This window comes from Akebia trifoliata, chromosome 5, assembly GCF_017979445.1.
Source record: "Akebia trifoliata isolate Shusen 1 chromosome 5, ASM1797944v1, whole genome shotgun sequence".
Classification (NCBI taxonomy): Eukaryota; Viridiplantae; Streptophyta; class Magnoliopsida; order Ranunculales; family Lardizabalaceae; genus Akebia; species Akebia trifoliata.
In genome coordinates, this window is record NC_141379.1 from 5,013,956 (window position 1) to 5,034,733 (window position 20,778).

General features: G+C 32.3%; 1 pseudogene; it reads left to right on the plus strand.

Annotated features, from left to right (window-relative positions):
* Nucleotides 1-2,362: 2,362 nt before the first annotated feature.
* LOC147401176 (AAA-ATPase ASD, mitochondrial pseudogene) lies at nucleotides 2,363-5,159 on the plus strand (annotated as a pseudogene).
* Nucleotides 5,160-20,778: the final 15,619 nt, after the last annotated feature.

Below are 20,778 nucleotides of genomic sequence, written 5' to 3' on the forward strand. Positions count from 1 at the left end.
GAGTGTGATATGCGAGAGCACTGCAACCTTTAAAAATTACCCTTTTATTTGTTTTTTCCAATAATTGTTATCTTAAGAAAAAGAGTTGTGATTTTCTGCCTTGAAAATTTTCATTCAGTCTGTACTCGAGTGACGTGATAAGGGCACATAACCATTGATTATTTTCCCTGTGTTTCTTGAAGAAAATGATCAATAATTCAATGCCCTTGCCACATCAGCTGAGTACAGATGCAGTGAAAAATTTTCAAGTAAGAAAATATTAGTGTAAGAAAAATTATGAACTAACTCAAAAAAGTCACTCACTAACGTTGCAGGGTGCATAGAAGCATTGATTTTTTCATTGGTATCTAGTTAGTGCCTTTTTTTTGAGTAAGTTTGGAACGACCCTCATCTTAAACTACTAGTTGTAGGTTATTAGGGCAACCTTTAGATTTAGACATTAGTGTAACGGGTCTTTGGAAATATAAGTTTTTTTTTTCCGAGAGATACAATTTATCATAAGGGAAATGAAGCAACAAACATTTTGGCAAACATTTTTCAAAACACACTTCTAAGTAGAAGGGAATGTATAGGTAGAGAAACTGACTTTTGTTGTGGAAATGCTTCAAGAAGAAAAAAGGGAATGTAACATTTAATTTTAATTTTTGGAGTGCAATGAGTTCTTTTTACTGTAATTATTTTCTAACGCCCCCCATCACAGAACCGTAGTCCACTTGCCTCAAGATATGTATAACCATAAACCTTTTTCTTGTGTGTCCCGAGGTAAATGATCTATGATTCTGTGACCGAGGTGTAGGGGGGCATGTGTCAAAGAGGAGGTGTCATATTATTAGGACTATTTTTTAAGGTGTCATTCTTCTTCATCGACAAATTATACAGAAAGAGAAAATTATACGATTAAATAGTCAAATAACACTCAATCATGCAACTGTACAAATGTTAGGGCGTTGGTTAAAGTGTTATTATTTATATTTACCCAATGAATTAAGAATGAAAACAAAACTCTCAGAGAATAAATTAAATTAATAATAATATTTATTTAAAAATAAGATAGCTACTATTGGCACCCCAATATTTAATCATTACCCACCAATTCTTTAAAAGAAACAAAATAAAAATTAGAAGGTTTGATCCAAATCATAATCTCAACATTATAAAACACTATAAGACTCTGTTAAAACAATTTCAGTAGTTGTTTACAATTATGATTAGTAGTTGTTTATAATATGATTAGGCTCATATAAACCAAAAAATAGATATCTACCTAAATATATATATATATATAGAGAGAGAGAGAGAGAGAGAGAGAGAGAGAGAGAGGCACTTCAACCTTTTCTTATTCTCAACCACTCAAGTATTTTTTTTCATTTGGGATTTTTTCCAAACCATATGCAAATTATGTCCAAATTCTGATTTCAGTGCATTATTCATTTTCATTTCCAAAACATGTATTTTGAGTGAATTCGTCACTTTTATAATCAATGAATTCTCTGGTCAAAATGACGAATGCATGTTTTGAGAATTAAAATGAGCAATGTACCGAACTCAAAATTTTATCATATTTTGCACATGAAATAGAAATTCACCCTTTTCCTTATTTTTAATTGGCTGTAATAAGTAAAAGTTGGGGTGTCAATGGCAGCTCTAACAAATAAAAGAGTCCTGATAAATTGATTGTTTCTTTGTGAGACATTAGGAAAAACACCTATGATTTTGTTCGCATGACATGTCAGAACGTACAAAGAGAGTCAATTTATTACTAGTCCAAATAAAGTAATTAATTATGAATTGATATTCTACGTGGATTATGGGTTCTATGGGAGTTGAACCTAAGACATGCCTAGGAACACTTTCCATACGTCTTCCCATATATATATATATATATATATCAAGGGACATATGTAAAAACAATTTAACATTAATAAATTTTCAAAATATAGGTTAGAAGTTTTGAATTGAGCTGATTTTTTTGTGAGGATGATCTCTTTGATGGGAAGATTATCCAGAAAAAAAATCAGTCTAACATGAAACTTCTAACCCTATTAAAAGTGATTTGGAATGTGGATCGTCGATTTTTTGTTAGTTTTTGTCAATAATATGTAAATCACTTTTTATGGATCTAGAAATTTTAGATTGAGCTGATTTTTTGTGAGGATGATCTTCTCATCATATTGACCATCCTCGCAAAAAATCAGCTCAATCCAAAACCAATAACCCATATTTTGAAGAACCATTGTTTTTACATATGTCCCTTGAACAGCCCCCTATCTATATATATATATTCTTGTTTGATTTAAGAAAAAAAAATAATTAAATAATTAAATCTAAACCTTGATCACAAGATGGCTGGGATGTTAGTTTTTCATATTATGACTCTCTCATCAATGGATAGAGTGCTGAAGGGTGCTACATGGGATCCGCTTTCACTAAGTTGGCATCTTCATAATACAATGAATTTGAAGACTTGAACACCACTCCAACAATCTCTTGAGAATGACATCATGTGCATGACGCCATAGTTGCCATCAAAGACCTAAAACAACACAACAAGGTCCAAGAACGTTCATTTCTACATGGCCGCCTTCCAACTTTCTTCTCTTAATAAAATACAATCTCAATTAGCCCCACGACAGTGACAACAGCAGAAACACGGAAATTACAAAGAAAGATCCACCAATGACAAAAACCCTTGTTGTAAACACAAAGAAAAACTAACCCACCTCTTCTCCGTCTCTTGAGAATGACATCATGTGCATGACGCCATAGTTTCCATCAAAGACCTAAAACCACACAACAAAGTCCAAGAACGTTCATTTCTATATGGCCTTCTTCCAACTATCTTCTCTTACTTAATAAAATACAATCCCAATTAGCCTCACAACAGTGACAACAGCGGAACACGGAAATTACAAAGAAAGATCCACCAATGACCAAACCCTTAGTGTGAACACAAAGAAAAACTGTATTAAGGAGTATGATCCACTCTATCAAAGAGCTCTCAAGGTCATCTCAAGAGGTCAGATTCTCATTCATTTATAGAGAAACAAACAAGGCTGTAGATTCTTTGACGTCATGGTTTAGATTCTTTCAAAGTTCAATTTTATCTCCTACTGAGTTCCCAACTTATCTGCATACCATTGTAAATGAGGATGTCGAGGGCAAATCCTATGTGAGACTAACTTTCTTTTGTCGGCTGGGGGTCCACTAAATACTCCCCATTACCTTCCAAAAACAAAAACAAAAACAAAAACTAACCCACCTCTTCTGCTTCTCTTATTTAAACGAGTATAGTTGAAAGAGTTTCACCTAAAAAATTAAGAAGGACATAGCCATGACAATGGGAGAGACATGGACTTGGTTAGGATCAAGCCTTGGCACCTTGATGATCCTCTACACCATGTTTCATCAATACTTCCCCAAGCATCTTCGATCTTACATAGAGCGATATACAGACCGATTGGTGGACTTCTTCAATCCATACATTAAAATTTCCTTCCATGAATTCACAGGTAAGTATCTCAAACGCAGTGAAGTCTACACTGAGATTGAGTCTTACCTTAGCACCAATTCTTCAAAGCGAACCAAGCGATTCAGGGCCAATATTGGCAAGAACAGTAAGAACCTTCTTCTTAGCATGGACGACAACCAAGAAGTAGCCATTGATTATCGTGGAGTGAAGTTAAGGTGGTCTTCGAACAAAATTATGCCTGATTCCAAGACCATCTCTTACTTTGCCGCTCCTAGTAAACGGTACTACACGCTTACATTCCATAAAAGACACCAGGATCTCATCGTTGGGTCATACTTGGATTATGTTATCGAAGAAGGGAAGGCGATTGGAGTGAAGAATCGGCAGAGAAAGCTTTACACGAATAACCCAAGCGAAAATTGGGATGGATACAGGGGCGCCAAGTGGAGCCATGTAGTATTCAATCACCCAGCATCATTCCGAACACTGGCGATGGATCAAAAGAAGAAGAAGGAAATTATCGATGATCTTATTACCTTCAGCAAAGCTAAAGACTATTATGCTAAGATTGGTAAGGCATGGAAGCGTGGGTATCTCCTTTATGGCCCTCCGGGGACGGGTAAGTCTACTATGATCGCCGCCATGGCTAATCTTCTTGATTACGATGTTTATGATCTTGAATTAACGACCGTGAAGGATAATTCCGAACTAAGGAAGCTATTGATTGATATGGCAAGTAAGTCAATTCTCATGATCGAGGACATCGACTGTTCACTCGACCTTACGGGGCAACGGAAGGAGAAGAAAGAAAGAGAGGAAGATGGAGAAGAGGCTAAGGATCCAGTACTTAAGAAGGCTAAAAAAGATAGTAAGAAGAAAGAAAGCAAAGTTACTCTTTCTGGGCTTCTTAATTTCATCGACGGGCTATGGTCGGCTTGCATTGGAGAGCGATTAATAGTCGTTACTACCAACTATGTGGAGAAACTCGACCCTGCACTCATTCGAAGAGGTCGGATGGACTTGCGCATCGAATTGTCTTATTGTACTTTCGAAGGGTTCAAGGTGTTGGCCAAGAATTATTTGGATCTCGATTCGCATCATTTATTTGAGACCATTAGAGTTTTGCTAGAAAAGACCCAAATGACTCCAGCCGATGTTGCGGAGAATCTGATGCTCAAAAGTGTTGTTGAGGACACTGAAGCTTGCTTGGAGAACCTAATTCAAGATCTGGGGACAAAACTGAAGGACGATGAGAAAGCCAAGGAGAGTAAGGACGAAGCAAAAGAAGGTGATTTATTGGCCAAGGATGAAGTGAAAGAAAATGGAATCATATATCACTAAGGAGGATCCAAACAACCACCTAGGATTCAATAAAAGAGACATATAACCATGTTTTAGTCTCTCTATATGTGTGAAATTATTCTTGTACATATCTGATATCAAAATTATTCTTGTATATATCTGATGTCTTTCAGTACTTAGAGATATAAATATGTGTAAAATTATTCTTGTACATATCTGATGTCTTTCAGTTTTAGGGATATAAATATGTGTAAAATTATTCTTGTACATATCGGATGTCTTTCAGTACTTAGGGATATAACTATGTATTGGGATTATGGGCTTTTGTTTATGGTTTCGAAGGGATTTATTTAGGTTGTTAACCTATACACAATCTTTCTTCATACTTGAAAGCATAGTTCAACGAGAAAAATAGAATAAAATGTTGTAAAAAATACATCTTAATGAACATGGATTTAGGATTTGATCATGAACAAAATAATATATCGAATATAAACAATAAATATAAAATACTTGTGAAAGCGCCTTCGATCTGCGGGGTGCGCGGATCCGCTTTTGATTTTTGAGATTTGAGAGTTACCATATATTTATTACGTTCTAGGAACCGAACATTGACTCTAAAAGGTAAATAACACTAGTCTATGAAAGTAAATACGGCTTCGGGGATCATATTACGGGGTTGGAAGGTGTTAAGCACCAACCCTGCCCGACAAATGCCGATCTATACTAATTCCTAAAACAATTACATTGCACAATGACAAAAAAAAAAAAAACAAATAATAATAAAAAAATATAAAAAAATTATCTTGCGAATTACAACGATTCCCTCAGCACTGACAGAGAGTATCTTCATATGTATTTTCTTACTATTCACGCGTCACCAGATCTGATTTCTGATCTCCAAGTTGAGGTATCTTCTTCTTAGATCTGTGAGTTTTCTAATTTTTTATAGATTTTAAGGTGTTTTGAAAGAGTTTTTGGGTGTTTTTTAAACTAAAGTTGGGATATGGATGTTAGGTAAAAAGTTAGGACTTCAAAATTAGGATTTTGGGAAGGTTTGGAAAGCTTCTTGACCTACTTTTTTTACGATTTTCTCTTGGATACGAGATTAGGGCGTGGAGACCCTTATTTATAAAAAACTTTAGAAACTTTTTAGATAGAATTAGAGTTAGATTATGTTTCTTTTAAATAATTTTAGAATTTAAGTAGAATTTTATTAGGTAGTTTTAGAGTTTAATTAGAATTCTATTAGGATTTTAGAATTTGACTTTGGTCTTATTAGATTGATTAAGGTTTTGACTTAAGTCTTACTTGATTGACTTGATTTTAGGATTTTGACTTAAGTCTTACTTGATTTTAGGATTTTGACTTAAGTCTTACTTAATTCACTAGATTTTTAGATTTTGTACATTAATTAATATTTTAATTATTAATTTTAAAAAATTTAATTATTAAAATGGTAAAATTATCATTTTGCCCTCGGAGATGACTTTTTGCGTTTTAAGTTATTTTTTAATATTTCAAGATGTTTTGGAATTGATTTTTCATAAGGAATTCAATGGGAATATTGGTTTGTGTCATTTATGAATTTTTTTGTGAGAAATGATAGTGAACTTTACGAGGGGCATTTTCGTAATTTTGTCAAATTTTGTAAAAATTGGCGAAATGATTTATTTGATTTTGATTTGTTATTTTATGCGTTTGAAATGATTTTCCTAAGCGTATTGTGGGCTTTAAGGATGTTTTGATGTTAGGGGTATTTTGATAATTTGATTATTTTTTAATGATTTTTATCGTAAAGCTTCTTTTTATCTATGAAATGATGATTTCTATATTTTTGGGGTTATATTTGTTAAGCGTAGCGTGATTTCTATAGTTTTGTTAGTTTGAGATACCTCATTCAAATTTTTGAAACATATATAGTAACAAAATAGAGCACTGGAATAACCATTCATCATTGGGAACCATCGTAATCGGATTGACGAGTTGATTAATCAGGCGAGTGAAAAAATGGGGTGTCTACAGATGTCCCTCTTTGGCAGAGTGTTGAAGCAAACTAGATAGCAAATCTATTTTGGTAGATAGTGCGATATCCGAATGCTAAAGCTAGTGACAGTTCATTTTGTAACTTGATTTAACAATTCGTCGGGACGTTCAGATTAAGTTTGTCAGGTTCTCGAGCTTGAGCTCTCACTGACGATGTTAGATCCTCGAATTTTAGAAAATTCTCCCTGACTAATGCAAAAGTGCACGTGTATGCAATGGTGTGATGCTTACTGAGTAAAAATGTGTCAAGACCTAAAGATCTTCTCTCACTGACAATAATGATTTAAAATTGAAATGTGCTTATGCAACGAAAGTAATCATGACAAAGTTGAACAATGAAGTAATTGGAGTTATAACATTGTAGGAACTTCGTTAAATCCTATTTGAAATTCTTTTTTAAAGTTCGAAAAAGTTTGAGTCTCATTTATCAGACTCGAGCCTATTGTAACCACGCTTCTCGGGCTAAGGAACTTAAATAATCCTGTTAATTCATTTTATGATTCAAAAAAGTTGGAGTATCGTTACTCAGACTCGAACTTATTAGAGTCACACTTCTTGGGCTAAGATTTACAAGAACTTAAACAATCTTGTTAATTCATTTTATGATTCAAAAAAGTTGGAGTCTCATTTCTCGGACTCGAACTTACTAAACCACGTTTCTCGGACTTAGATTTATAGGAACTTAAACAATCCTATTAATTCATTATATGATTTAAAAAAAGTTGGAGTCTCGTTTCTCGGACTCGAACTTACTAAGTCGCGTCTTTCGGACTTAGATTTATAAGAACTTAAACAATCTTATTAATTCATTTTATGATTCAAAAAAAGTTGGAGTCTCATTTTTCAGACTCGAACTTAGATTTATAATAACTTAAAAAATCCTATTAATTCATTTTATGATTCAAAATTGAGCTCAAAGTTTGAAAGATCGAGCCTTTATTGGTTTATCATGCATCTGGATTCATAATTATCAGTGGACTTCATCGGACTTTTAAGTAAAATTTTCCTTTTTATCATGTGATTAAAAATAAAACTTTGGAATTAAATGACTTTCAAAAATACCCATAGTTTCAAAGTTATCTTTAACTGGAACTTGACTACGAGACTGATAGAATAGATTACACTTGAAAAATATGGACTATGATGTATGATAGATAGAGGAACTGACATTCCCTTAAATTTAAGACTCTTAAGATTATTATATGTGCAATAAGGGATTGATAATTTTCTTTTGAATTTCTTTTGAAAAATGCTTAACTGGACTTAAAAAATATTGATAAATATTATAATAAAAGATCTTTCTCTTCAAAGTGGTTGATGATTCTACATCTTCCATTAGCGAACACTTGAACAAGTAAACATACTCTTAAAGATCTTATAATGTTCAAGATGACTTCTGATTTTTTCGATTTCAATATTGTCTTCGTCGGATGTGAGCTCTTAGCTGAAAAAATAATGTTGTGACTTAAATGGTTCTGTATTTCCTAATTTCTACACAAGCTTCCATATGAATTTTTCTTCTTGATGGGACCTTTCCTCCCATTTGATGATGCCCTAATTTTTGTTTAGGGCCTTTTTAGGTTTTCAACCTAGCGAATTTTTCTTTTCTTTTTCTAATGATGTCTTTATTTTTGCCTAGGTTATTTTTTCAAGTTTTCAACCTAGCAGACTTTCTTTTTTATGGTTATGGCCTAACTTTTGCCTAAGTCGTCTTTTCGAAGTTTCGACTTAGTGGACTTCTCTTTTTTCTCGATGATCTTGAATATTCAACTCGACATCTTCTTGATTTCCTACACCTTAACTGAGTCAATTAGAATTCAGGAGGACTTAATAGGTGTGGTTAGGATATGATTTAGAAAGAAAGGGTAAAAAGCTCAACTTTCCAAAATGCCCCTACTCTAATATTATCTTTTTTTGTCATTCTTTTCTGTAAATTCTTTTGACTCTTCTCTAATGTCCCTAGTTTGACATTCTTTTCTTTTCTGTCAATTCTTATTAATGCCCTTAGTTTGGCATTCTCTTCTTTTGAACCTTTCAATAGGGGTTTTTCCTTTTAAATGTCACTTTTCTTAAGAGAATACACATTTTTGCGTGACTGGGCCTGAAGTAACTTCTCAGGTTGCGTGCGTACCCCAAATATTTCTTTTTCTTTTGGGATCAGGTCAAAACGTAGTTCATACTTAAACTTCCCTCCCGAGGTTGGTTGGTGTGGTTTAGAAAGAAACAGGCTATTTGATTTTTTTTAGAGGCTACGAGGGGCTAAAGAAAGTTTTTTTTTTGATAAAACAGGAAAATGGTTCGACCAAAGGAGGCCTCCTTTGGTGTATTGCTACTTGACTTAGTCCAAGTTTTAAGAACTCGGTATCTGGATTGCTCTATCAAGTAAGTCTTCTTTTGAAAAGGAAAAATCTTCAGTCTTCTTGTACGAAATTAAGTGTGATTGAGTTTTTTATATTTGTCATTGACTCGTTCAACCCTTTCCAAACTTTGAAGAATATCTCATATTCTTTTACGAATGAGAACTTTTCTCTCTCCAGTGAAAAACATGATGGATCCCTTCTTGCGGATCTTAGCACCTTTGTCGATGGTTTCATCTATATCATTCTAGATCGATAAACTTTGACTTTGAAGTTCACCCTCGACTTTATGTCTTGATTTATTTTGGTGCAATCTATTTTGATGAGACTATGCAGGAATATTGTTGAATTTCTCAAATGAATTTCTTATTCTTTCATGTTCCCCTGAGGATAATATAGTACCCATTTACACTTTCTAAGTGAATTCTTTAATTTCAATATTTATCAAATTTGATTAGTAAATTTTGAGGTATTTTTCATGTCAAATTTTATATTCACATCATTATTGTACGCATGATAATCAAAAGTTTCTATATTTTATTAAAATTGAAAAACATAGACTGACAAACTTGACTAAAACTTGAAAGTTCAAGAAAGACTAACATAACTGAAACAACTAACTGGATTTAAAGATTGACGAAAACTAGATTGAAACTCAAAGAAAATCTAAGGACAATTATCTACAAAGTGAGAAGGTTCTTCTGGGTGGATGGACTACTTGGACTTGACATTAGTACTTTGACTAGACGACTCTGTTGACGGACCCAAAATTACACAGATGAGGGTTTAAAATGTTTGGGACCAATTATCACTTGAGTGGAAGTACACCAAGATTAACCATTGATTCTGAAAGTTTGATTCTTAATCACTTGATTAAAATTTTGAGATTAGCTTAAGGCCGGTGAGAAACATTGAATCCAATTGCACTATAAGTCTATAGTGACTAAGAAGGTGAAAAAGATTAGTTACGGGTCTGCCCCTGATTGGGATAGAACATTTGATCAGATAAAATATTTTGACTCTAGGATCGCATCTATTTGGTATAAAATAATCTAAATCTTTAAAAGTAAAACCAATTGATCCAACCAGTTTGATATTGATCAGTTTGATCCATTTATTGATTGGGCCAATTGATTTACATTTCACACATTGGGTTAAACCGATATTGCGGGTTTAGTTTGAACAGTCTGGATAGGTTCGTCCACTTACTTGTTGGTTGGATTGATTAGAATAACCCAGGAACACGCATAGTCGGTTCGGGTCGTGACCTATAGGAAGGTTTCTAGACTCTAAGTTTACTATGTGCAATGCAATTTATCTGGCAACCATTGCCCAAGTGCACCTATATACCTCTCAAACGTACTCAATTAGACAACACGTGGTGACTTTGTTTGATATATCATATAAGTGATAATCTAAAATTTCAACTCATTTCTCTAAAGCCAAAAACTGCCAGTTTAAACCCCAGATCAAAGGTAACGCGCGATGCTTGAGCAAAGGCACTCTTGAATCACCTCTTTTCTAGAATAGACGTAGTCTATCCTCTTAGTACCGTAGTACATCGGAGCAAGATTTCACTTAGACATTGGTTTTGACCAAGAAGTACAGTTGATGTACTTATATTATCTTTGATATATCTATGGATACAAGTCAAGAGTTGTAGTTTTCATAAATGAAGTTGTGATTTTCATGAATGACGTTACCCAAGATGGTACTAATGCCCAAGTTTGATATATCCTAAGATACGTGACTGGAGTTGTGATTTTCATGAATGATGTTACATCTCCGAAGAGATCGGGCCACGCACTAGTGTCACGTTGGCTATATTGGGACATGTAAATGTGCAAAATAATAAACGTACTTATTGTGTGTGCAATTAGGGTAGGGTGTGCCCGGGGCGTTTTTTCAAATCAATGGGTCCTTAGGCCAAATCAAACCACAAAATATGGATATCTCATAACATCAAAAATTAATACCAAGGCATGCACATACAAAATATATCAAACAAGATCATAGCATATCAGATAAGCGATTAATCTGTATAGCACAAAGAATAATCAATCAGATCCAATATTAAAACAGGAACAAAATTTATTATTTTTTTAAATTTTATTTTATTTATTTATTTATTTATTATTATTATTATTATTATTTTTTTTTTATCTATGGTTCATCAAGGATCACTTTAGGTGATTCAACATAAATCAAGATTCTAACAAATATTGAATTGATGATAGAATGATGGTTGTAGGGATAAGGAACGATGAACCCTCCCCCCCCCCTTTTTAAATTATAACAAAAAATAAGAAACACTTCTCAAAAGAAAATCAAAGAGAAATATCCTAGTGCCAAATGAGCTTACTCTTACAAAATAAATCAGGAATATTAACTGTGCTAACACTAGATAAATTCGGATTTTCTGTGAATTAGGAAAATATAATCCAAACTTGCATCGATAATATCTAAGGCTCCTGATAATGAAATCAAGTGAATTCAGGTTCTAAATTAATTTACTCGATGGGATCTACGTTTCATTAAGAGGTGCCCAGACCTAATTCTGATTAAAATGTTCTATAAAAATGTTTTAGTATTGACATCCCAACCTTCTTTCAGCAACATTAATTCCAGATTTACAGATTTATCCGAACTTGCATCGATGATATCTAAGGTTCCCGATAACGAAATTAGTAAATTCAGGTTCTAAATTAATCTACTCGATGAGATCTACATTTTATTATAAGTGCCCAGACTTAATTCTCACTAGAATGTTGTGTAAAAACGTTTTAACATTGCTATCACAACCTTCATTCAGCAACAATTCCAGATTTACAGATTAATCCAAACTTGCATCGATGATATCCAAGGCTCCTGATAACGAAATTGAATGAATTCAGATTCTAAATTAATTTACTCAATGAGATCTACATTTTATTAATAGGTGCCCAGACTTAATTTTCATTAGAATGCTCTGTAAAAAAATTTTAACATTGTTATCCCAACCTTCATTCAGCAACAATTCCAGATTTACAGATTAATCCGAACTTATATCGATGATATCCAAGGCTCCCGATAACAAAATTGAGTAAATTCAAATTCTAAATTAATCTACTCAATTAGATCTACATTTTATTAAGAGGTGCGCAGACTTAATTCTCATTAGAATGCTATGTAAAAACGTTTTAACATTGTTATCCTAACCTTTATTCAATAACAATTTCAGATTTACAGATTGGTATTCTAGGTAAACCTTATGAGATGCTTCAACGTCATTGTTGAGATAATTAAAATCTAAATTAGAATTCTCGAAATCGTTATTAACGAGGGTCGAGAGAGAGAGAGAGAGAGAAGCATCTCTCTTTGCTGCCCCTTTCAACATACATATGGGGAAGAATATAGAAAGAGAAAAAAAATGTTTTCACTATCAGAACATCATACTTAAGTACTATTTTTTTTTAAGAAAAACATTCTTCTCATCCCAACCACTATCATTCCATCATTTTCTTATTAATCTTTGAAATCTTGAATTATTTAGGATCATCATAAGTGACCCTTGATTGGATCATAGAGCAAACAAATAAAATTAGAATATTCAAAAATCAAACAAATGATATACAATCAAGCCAAACTAACTAAACAAATAAACTAAAATAAAATACAATAAAAATTTGGTCGGTTTGGCATTGCTCCCATATTTGGGGCTTTTCAAGTTTGATCCTCAATAATCTCTAGTGGAGTCGCCACTGAAAACGCCCTCGATCCACGGGATGCGCGGATCCACTTTTGATTTTTGAGATTTGAGAGTTACCACCTAGTTATTACAATCTAGGAATCGAACATTGACTCTAAAAGGTAAATAACACTATTCTACGAAAGTAAATATGAGTTCGGAGATCACGTTACAGGGTTGGAAGGTGTAAGGCACCAACCCCGCCCGACAAATGTCGATTTCTACTAATTCTCAAAACGATTACATTGCACAATAAACCAAAAAAATAAAAGGAAAATTACCTTGTGAATTACAACAATTCCCTCAGCACTGACGGAGAGTATCTTCATATGTATTTTCTTGCTATTCGCCTGTCACCGGATCTGATTTCTGATCTTCAAGTTGAGGTATCTTCTTCTTAGATCTATGAGTTTTTTTATTTTTATGGATTTCAAAGTGTTTTAGAAGGATTTTTGGGTGTTTTTTTAACTAAAGTTGGGTATGGATGTTAGGTAAGGAGTTAAAACTTTAAAATTAGAGTTTTGGGAAGGTTGGGGAAACTTCTTGACCTACTTTTTTTAGGATTTTCTCTTGGATATGAGATTAGGGTGTGGAGACCCTTATTTATAGATTTTTTTAAGAGCTTTTTAGATCGAGTTTGAGTTAGATTATGTTTCTTTTAAATAGTTTTAGAGTTTAATTATGTTTCTTTTAGATTTTTTTAGAGTTTAATTAAAATTTAGTAAGTAGTTTTAGAATTTAATTAGAATTCTATTAGGGTTTTAGAGTTTGACTTTGGTCTTATTAGATTGATTAGGGTTTTGACTTAAGTCTTACTTGATTGACTTGATTTTAGAATTTTAACTTAAGTCTCACTTGATTGAATTTAATTTTCATTATGATTTCGCTTTATATTAATTAATATTTTAATTATTAATTTTAGAATTTTTAATTATTAAAGTGATAAAATTACCGTTTTACCCTCGGAGAAGATTTTTTACGTTTTAAGTCATTTTTCAATGTTGTAAGATATTTTGGAATCTATTGTTCATAAGGAATTCAATGGGAATATTGGTTTGTATCATTTATAAAAAAAATTTATGTGAAATGGTCGTGAACTTTATGAGGGGCATTTTCGTAATTTTGTCAATTTTGTAAAAATTAGCGAAATAATTTATTTGATTTCGATTTATTGTTTTATGTGTTTGAAAGGATTTTCCTAAACGTACTGTGGGCTCTAGGGATGTTTTGAGGTTAGGGGTATTTTGGTAATTTGGTCATTTTTTAGTAATTTTTATCATAAAATTTATTTTTGTCTGTAAAATGATAATTTCTATGTTTTTGAGATTATAATTTCCTAGCGTAGCGTGGCTTCTATAATTTTGTTAGTTTGAGATACCTCATCCGGATTTCTGAAACATATCTAGTAACAAAATAAAGCACTGGAATAACCATCCATCATTGGGAACCGTCGCAATTGGATTGACGAGTTGATTAATCAGGTGAGTGCAAAAATAGAGTGTCTACAACCTGAAATTGCTTTTTCAATAATCCGCGAACAATGTTTCAATCTCGATCCGCAAAGAATAGGAGTACTACCACAACTCTGCCTACACCTTTGTTGATAGGAACCTCTATTTCAAGAATAGAAAAATATGTATAGAGAAGGGGGGACAACCACATATTTATAAAGAGGATACTAGGTTTTTCTATCTATTGTAGAATTCTAGTATTAGGTGAATACTATTTAAAAATTGATGGGATGTTCAACAACCCATCATATTTGATATTAGTAGTCAATACCAGAGCAAAATCATGATTTTCAATTTTACCCTCATGTTTTGAACAATTACAATCTAGTATTTATATAAAAAATTGTATATGTGAAAAGACTACAAACTAGTTTTAATTAAAAAATAATAATAATATTCAAACAATCTTCTACTTGACCTTTACATATACATTTTGTTTAAAATGACTTTCTGAATTGTTACATAAACAATCGAGTGCACTCTTTTGAAAATAATTATTCAAAATAATTTAGATAATCTTTAACTGTTACCTTCATTCAGATATATTGCTAATGATGAATCATGAATATAACAAAGTACTTATTTGTTGGCCCTAAGACAGTTTTATGGTCTCAAAAATTAGTATCATCAATGAATTCAGGAATTACCTTTACATGAATTTTCTTTGTAGTATTAGGGTAATGTACACTCCTCAATGTAATCTGGGTGTACATTCCCTAGGTATCCTGTTTCACACTCATCGTATGTAATTCTGATATTTTATTGACAACTAGTTATGTAATATTCTATCACCTTTCTATCTAGAATGAAAACTTCGTCAACATGATGTCAAGTCATGTCTAGCCTAAACATTTTTCAACACTTTATTAATATATCTACTTACAAGCAATGAAAACATGTGTACACAATAATAAATAAATAATGACTAGTCATGATTAATTACTCTAAGCAACAATAAATAGTCTATCATGAGTACAAATAAATCAAAAGACAAGCATAGAAGAAACTCAGTACTTAAATAACGTGAATAAATGACATGATAATTCTCATACGAGTTATATGTTGCTTGAAATTTTGTTACGGAAGTCTTTTTGTGCGAGGGTCAGTTATCCTATTACTAAAATCAATTTTAACAATTTCAATCAATCATTCACAAACATTTTCACATACTAAAGGGTACTTTATTTCGATGTACTAGTTGCATTTGGCCACTCTTTCATTCTTTGAAAATTTTGTAGCGGCCTGCTTATCACAATAAACAACAATGGGTCTATCAATGGAATCCACAATCCTTAATTCACCGATAAATTTTTTTAATCAAATTGCTTAACGGGTTATTTCGTAGCATCCAACAAACTCTGAATACATGATTGAATATGTCAGAATGGTCTATTTTGAGTTTATCCATAAAAAAAAATATGAAAATATAACCTAAAGTAGACTTCAAACTATCGTGACATCTAACATGATCCGTATCAGAATAACCAACAACTTAAAGTTCACTTGAATTTCTATATACTAATATAAAATCTTTTGTTCTTTACAAATATCGGAGTACTTTCTTTACTGCTCTCCAATGAGTAATATTGGGGTTCTGTTAATATCTCCCAAGCATACCAACAATGTAACTGATATTGGGTCGGATGTAAATTATTACATACATAAGACTATCGACTGTTGGTGCATATTCTGATGCATCGACCTCCACACTTTCAGTCTTTTTCTTGGGACGCTGATCTTGACTAAATATATCTCCTTTTACCATAAGAGCCTCACCAGGGGCACATTTATCCATACTAAAATCTCTTGAGCACCTTTTTAATATATGCCCTATATGACAAATCTAAAAACTCAGCTTGTCTATCTCTATGAATTTTAATCTCTATAACGTATTAAACATCCCCCATATTTTTCATATCAAAACTTTTTAATAGAAAATCATTTGTAACACACACAAGACGAAACATCATTGCTTGCCAATAATATATTATCAACATATAGCATAAGAATGATGAATCGACTCCCACTCATCTTGAGATATATGCACTTGTTAACGAAATTTTTCTTAAAATCATATTCAGTCACCACTTGATCAAATTTTAAGTATCATTGTCTTAATGCTTGTTTCAAGCCATAAATTAATCTTTTCAACTTGCAGGCAAGATGTTCTCTTTTATTAATTTTAAAATCATCAAGTTGTGATATGTAAATTTTTCCCTTTGGTTTATCATTTAGAAACACAGTTTTTACACCCATCTGATATAAATCCAAATTATAGTGTGTCACTATCACCAAAATGATCCTTAGTGAATCTTTAGAAGAAACTGATAAATAAGTCTCATTGAAGTGAATACTTGATTTTTGCCTAAAATCCTTCACCACAAGCCTTTAAGTCTCTCGACCTTACCTTCTGAATCTCTCTTAATTTTCAAAATTTATTTACATTTTATTATCTTACGACCTTCTAGAAGCGTCGTTAGTTCTCATACATTATTTTTTCCATAGATTTCAATTCTTCTTTTATTGTTTTATACTAGAATTGAGATTCATTTAAGTTTATGATTTCTTTGAATGTTGAATGTTCATCTACATCACCTTTAATAACAGCTCATTCTTGAAAGTACACTTCATAATCATTTGTAATAGCGGGTCTACATTCTCGGATAAATCTTCTAATGGGAATCAATGATTGTGAAATTATGACCACCACAATTTGAGGAGTAGGTTCTGGTTGGATTACTACATCTTCTTCTACAACAACTGTACGAACAGGTAAAGCCATCAAATAAGGTAAATGTTGAGAAATAAAACACATTGGTAGATCACTATGTTTTTCTTCAAATATAACCTTCATTCACTTTTCACTCCCACTAATTTGACCATATTCAATAAATCTAACACGATTAGTTTCAACAATCTCCATATATCTCGACGGACAAAGAAATTCATAACCCTTCAATCTCTCGACATAACCAAGGAAGTGACAAGTCATTGTTCGAGAATGAAAAATTTTCTAGTAGATCTGAATGACTCATCATATTGCGCAAAGTTCTTAATAAGTTTGATTTCTTCTTTTAGCAACTCCATTTTGTTCAGACGTTTCAGGTGTGGTATATTGAGGAACTATTTCTTACTCTCTCAAATATTCTACAAACTCCCTATGATTTATACCATTATTATCCATCATCCCATAGTACTCTCCACCTCTTTCAAATCTGATAGATTTAATCTTCTTATCTAACTACTTCTCAACTTATACTTAATAGATTTTGAAAATTTATAATGCCTCATCCTTATGGAAGATCAAATATATGTAGGCAAATCTAGAATAATCGTCGATGAAAGTAATGAAATAACGATGATCACCTTGAAAAGGAATTGATAAGGGACCATAAATATCTATATGAACTAATCCTAACAAAACAATAATTCTGATAGCTTCAAGCTTCCATTGCTTAGTCATCTTACTCTTAATACAATTTATGTAGACATCAAAATTTGATAAATCTAGAGGATCTAGAATCCCTACCTTAACTAAGGATTCTAGTATTTTCTTGGAAATATGACCTAATCTTAAATGCCATAACATAGAAGAATTTTCTAATGAAGTTGAATTCTTAGATTCTGGAATATACGAATCAACAAATAAACATAACAGAGAATAAGTATATGAACCATCCAACAATAACTGATAAAGACCATCTAATAAAAAATCATGTCTAACAATATCATCATGAATATGCATCCTACTGTCTCGGAATATAAAATTATAACTAATAATGCCCAATCTAGAAATAGAAATAATGTTTCGTTTAAAAGATGGGATGAAAAAAAGTGTATTCTAATATCAAGGAATGTCTTGTATTGAGAATAAGACAATAAGCTCCAACAACCTCAATCTACAATGCCTCTACAATTCCAAAAAAAATATATCCTCTTGTCTAGGGCTTTTCCTACTAACGAACCCTGTAAAGAATGAGAAATATGCCCAGATGCACCTGAATCAAGTCACCATCAATTTAAAAGAACATAAAATAAATTGGACTCATGATGAAATAGAACTAAATTAATACTTCCTAGATTTTTCTACAACTAGTTTTTATAAGCAAAACAATCCCTCTTCATGTGTCCCTTCTTCTTGCAGAACCAACATTCTTCATTATTTATTTTTCCAGCCTTTGCCTTTCTTTGATTATTTTTTTTATTCTTGAAATCTTTGAATATATTTGTTTACTTGAAGTTTTTATTGTCACCTTTATTGAAACGCTTATTCTTGAAAAAAAATTTACTACTTAAGTGAACTACCAAGTGTATTGACTCAACTTTCGAACCCCAATCTTGCCTCTTCAGTGACACAAAGGGTAATTAGTTGATTCAGATCTCATTTAGTTTCTTGTGCACTATAATTGACCTAGCCACTCATGTTCTAGTTTGATTTAGAAACTATCCACACCTTTAAGTAAAATGGTTATCATTATCTATCTTTTACACTTGTGGTTATTTTACTCACTCGATATACACAAACATCCATAAATCACCCTTAGGTAGAAGTTAGTGTTTCCATGCAAAAGAGTGTCACAAAATGATCTTAGTAACATATTAAGTCCTAAAATTCAAAAACCCTTAACTTTCATAAAACAGTCACCTTTAAGCAGGCTACTATCCTATTTTCACTATGTTCCTTGAACGATCACTCTATTTGTCTTCCTAAACCCCTATAGACAAGACCTATACCTTAATATATCTAAATTTTCTTTCTAATTGTTCTTACTTTGAATGTGTGTACAAATATTTATGATAATAATATCTAAAATTATTTAACATAAAATAAAGCAATTCTAGATATATTCTCCAAGAAGGGTACATACTTGATCTGATTTTTATGTTATAATTTGTTGTTAATAAATTATTTTAATAATTTCATTGAATAGATCTCAATAAAAATATTCAAAATAGACTCTTGGTTTATCCGATCAGAGTTAAAACGAACAAGTTATAACCTTCCAAAGTTTATAAAAAATGGTTTTTAATGGGTTTGTTCATGCTTAAACCAACTGAACCGATTTAGATCAACCCCGGGTCAGAGGATGAACCAAATGGGTAAGATAAATGGGTCATATTTTTTAATCGGGCTTGGTCCAAACAGAACAGTGAATAGGCTTGGCCCAACAAAATATTGAAATCGGACTTGGCCCAACAAAACAATCAATCATCTTCTTCCTCAAGAAGACTAAAACAACTATAAACCCTAGCCGTCACCTATGTTGCATCCACTTCTTTGCCAATCGGTAGGTCTAATTGATGGCATAAGACGACACCTTCCACTGAAAAATGTCTGGTAACCTTCGATCTAAAAAATTGCGACTATAAATGGTTAGAGTTTCTTCTTCTTCCCTTCTCTAGTGTTTACAGTCTCTCTTTGACTTTTAGGATTACAATTTAGCATTTTAGCATTCAGATCTATGATTTTCTACAACCCTTTTTTAGATTTAAAACCATATGTTGAGATGAAGAAGGCGAGCAAAGACCAAGAGGTTTTGATTGTTATTATCATCTCCTTACGAAGACAAATAGAAATGAATAGGTTTTGATTGTTCATCTTCTTCGCCTGTCACCTTAAATCCTCTATGTCTTCGTCGTCATTGTCTTCGGTGAGTAGAGAAGGTGAGAAATTGGTTTTTCTTTTTTGAGTTAAAAAAATGGCTTTATTGTTCTTAAAAAATAATTAACCAAAATATAGATCTAGTTCAATTCAGATTTAATCGATGTTTTGAACAAGAACAAATCCATCAACGGAAGCTCTGATATCAATTGTTGTAAAAACTATATCTTAATGAACATTGATCTAGGATTTGATCTTGAAAAAAATAATAAACCAAATCTAAAAAATAAATATAAAATACCTGAAATCACTTTTCCGAAAATCAACGAGCAATGCTTCGATCTCGATCCGCGAAGAATAGGCGTACTACCCCAACTCTGCCTACACATTTGGTGATGGGAACCTCTATCTCAATAATTGAAATATCTGTGTAGAGAAGGGGGGAATGACCACCTATTTATAAAGAGAATAATAGATTTTTCTACCCATCATAGAATTCTAGTACTAGGCGAATGCCACTTAAAATTTGATGGGATGTTCACTAACCCATCATATTTGATGTTGGTAGTCAATGCCAGACCATAAGCATGATTTTCAATTTTATCCTAATGTTTTGAACAATTACAATCTAGTATTTATATAAAAAAATTGTATATGTGAAAAAGCCACAAACTAGTTTTAATCAGAAAATAATAATAATATTCCAACATAAAAATCCCATTAAGATTATATTGAATTTCTTACTTATCTACTTTAATTATTCA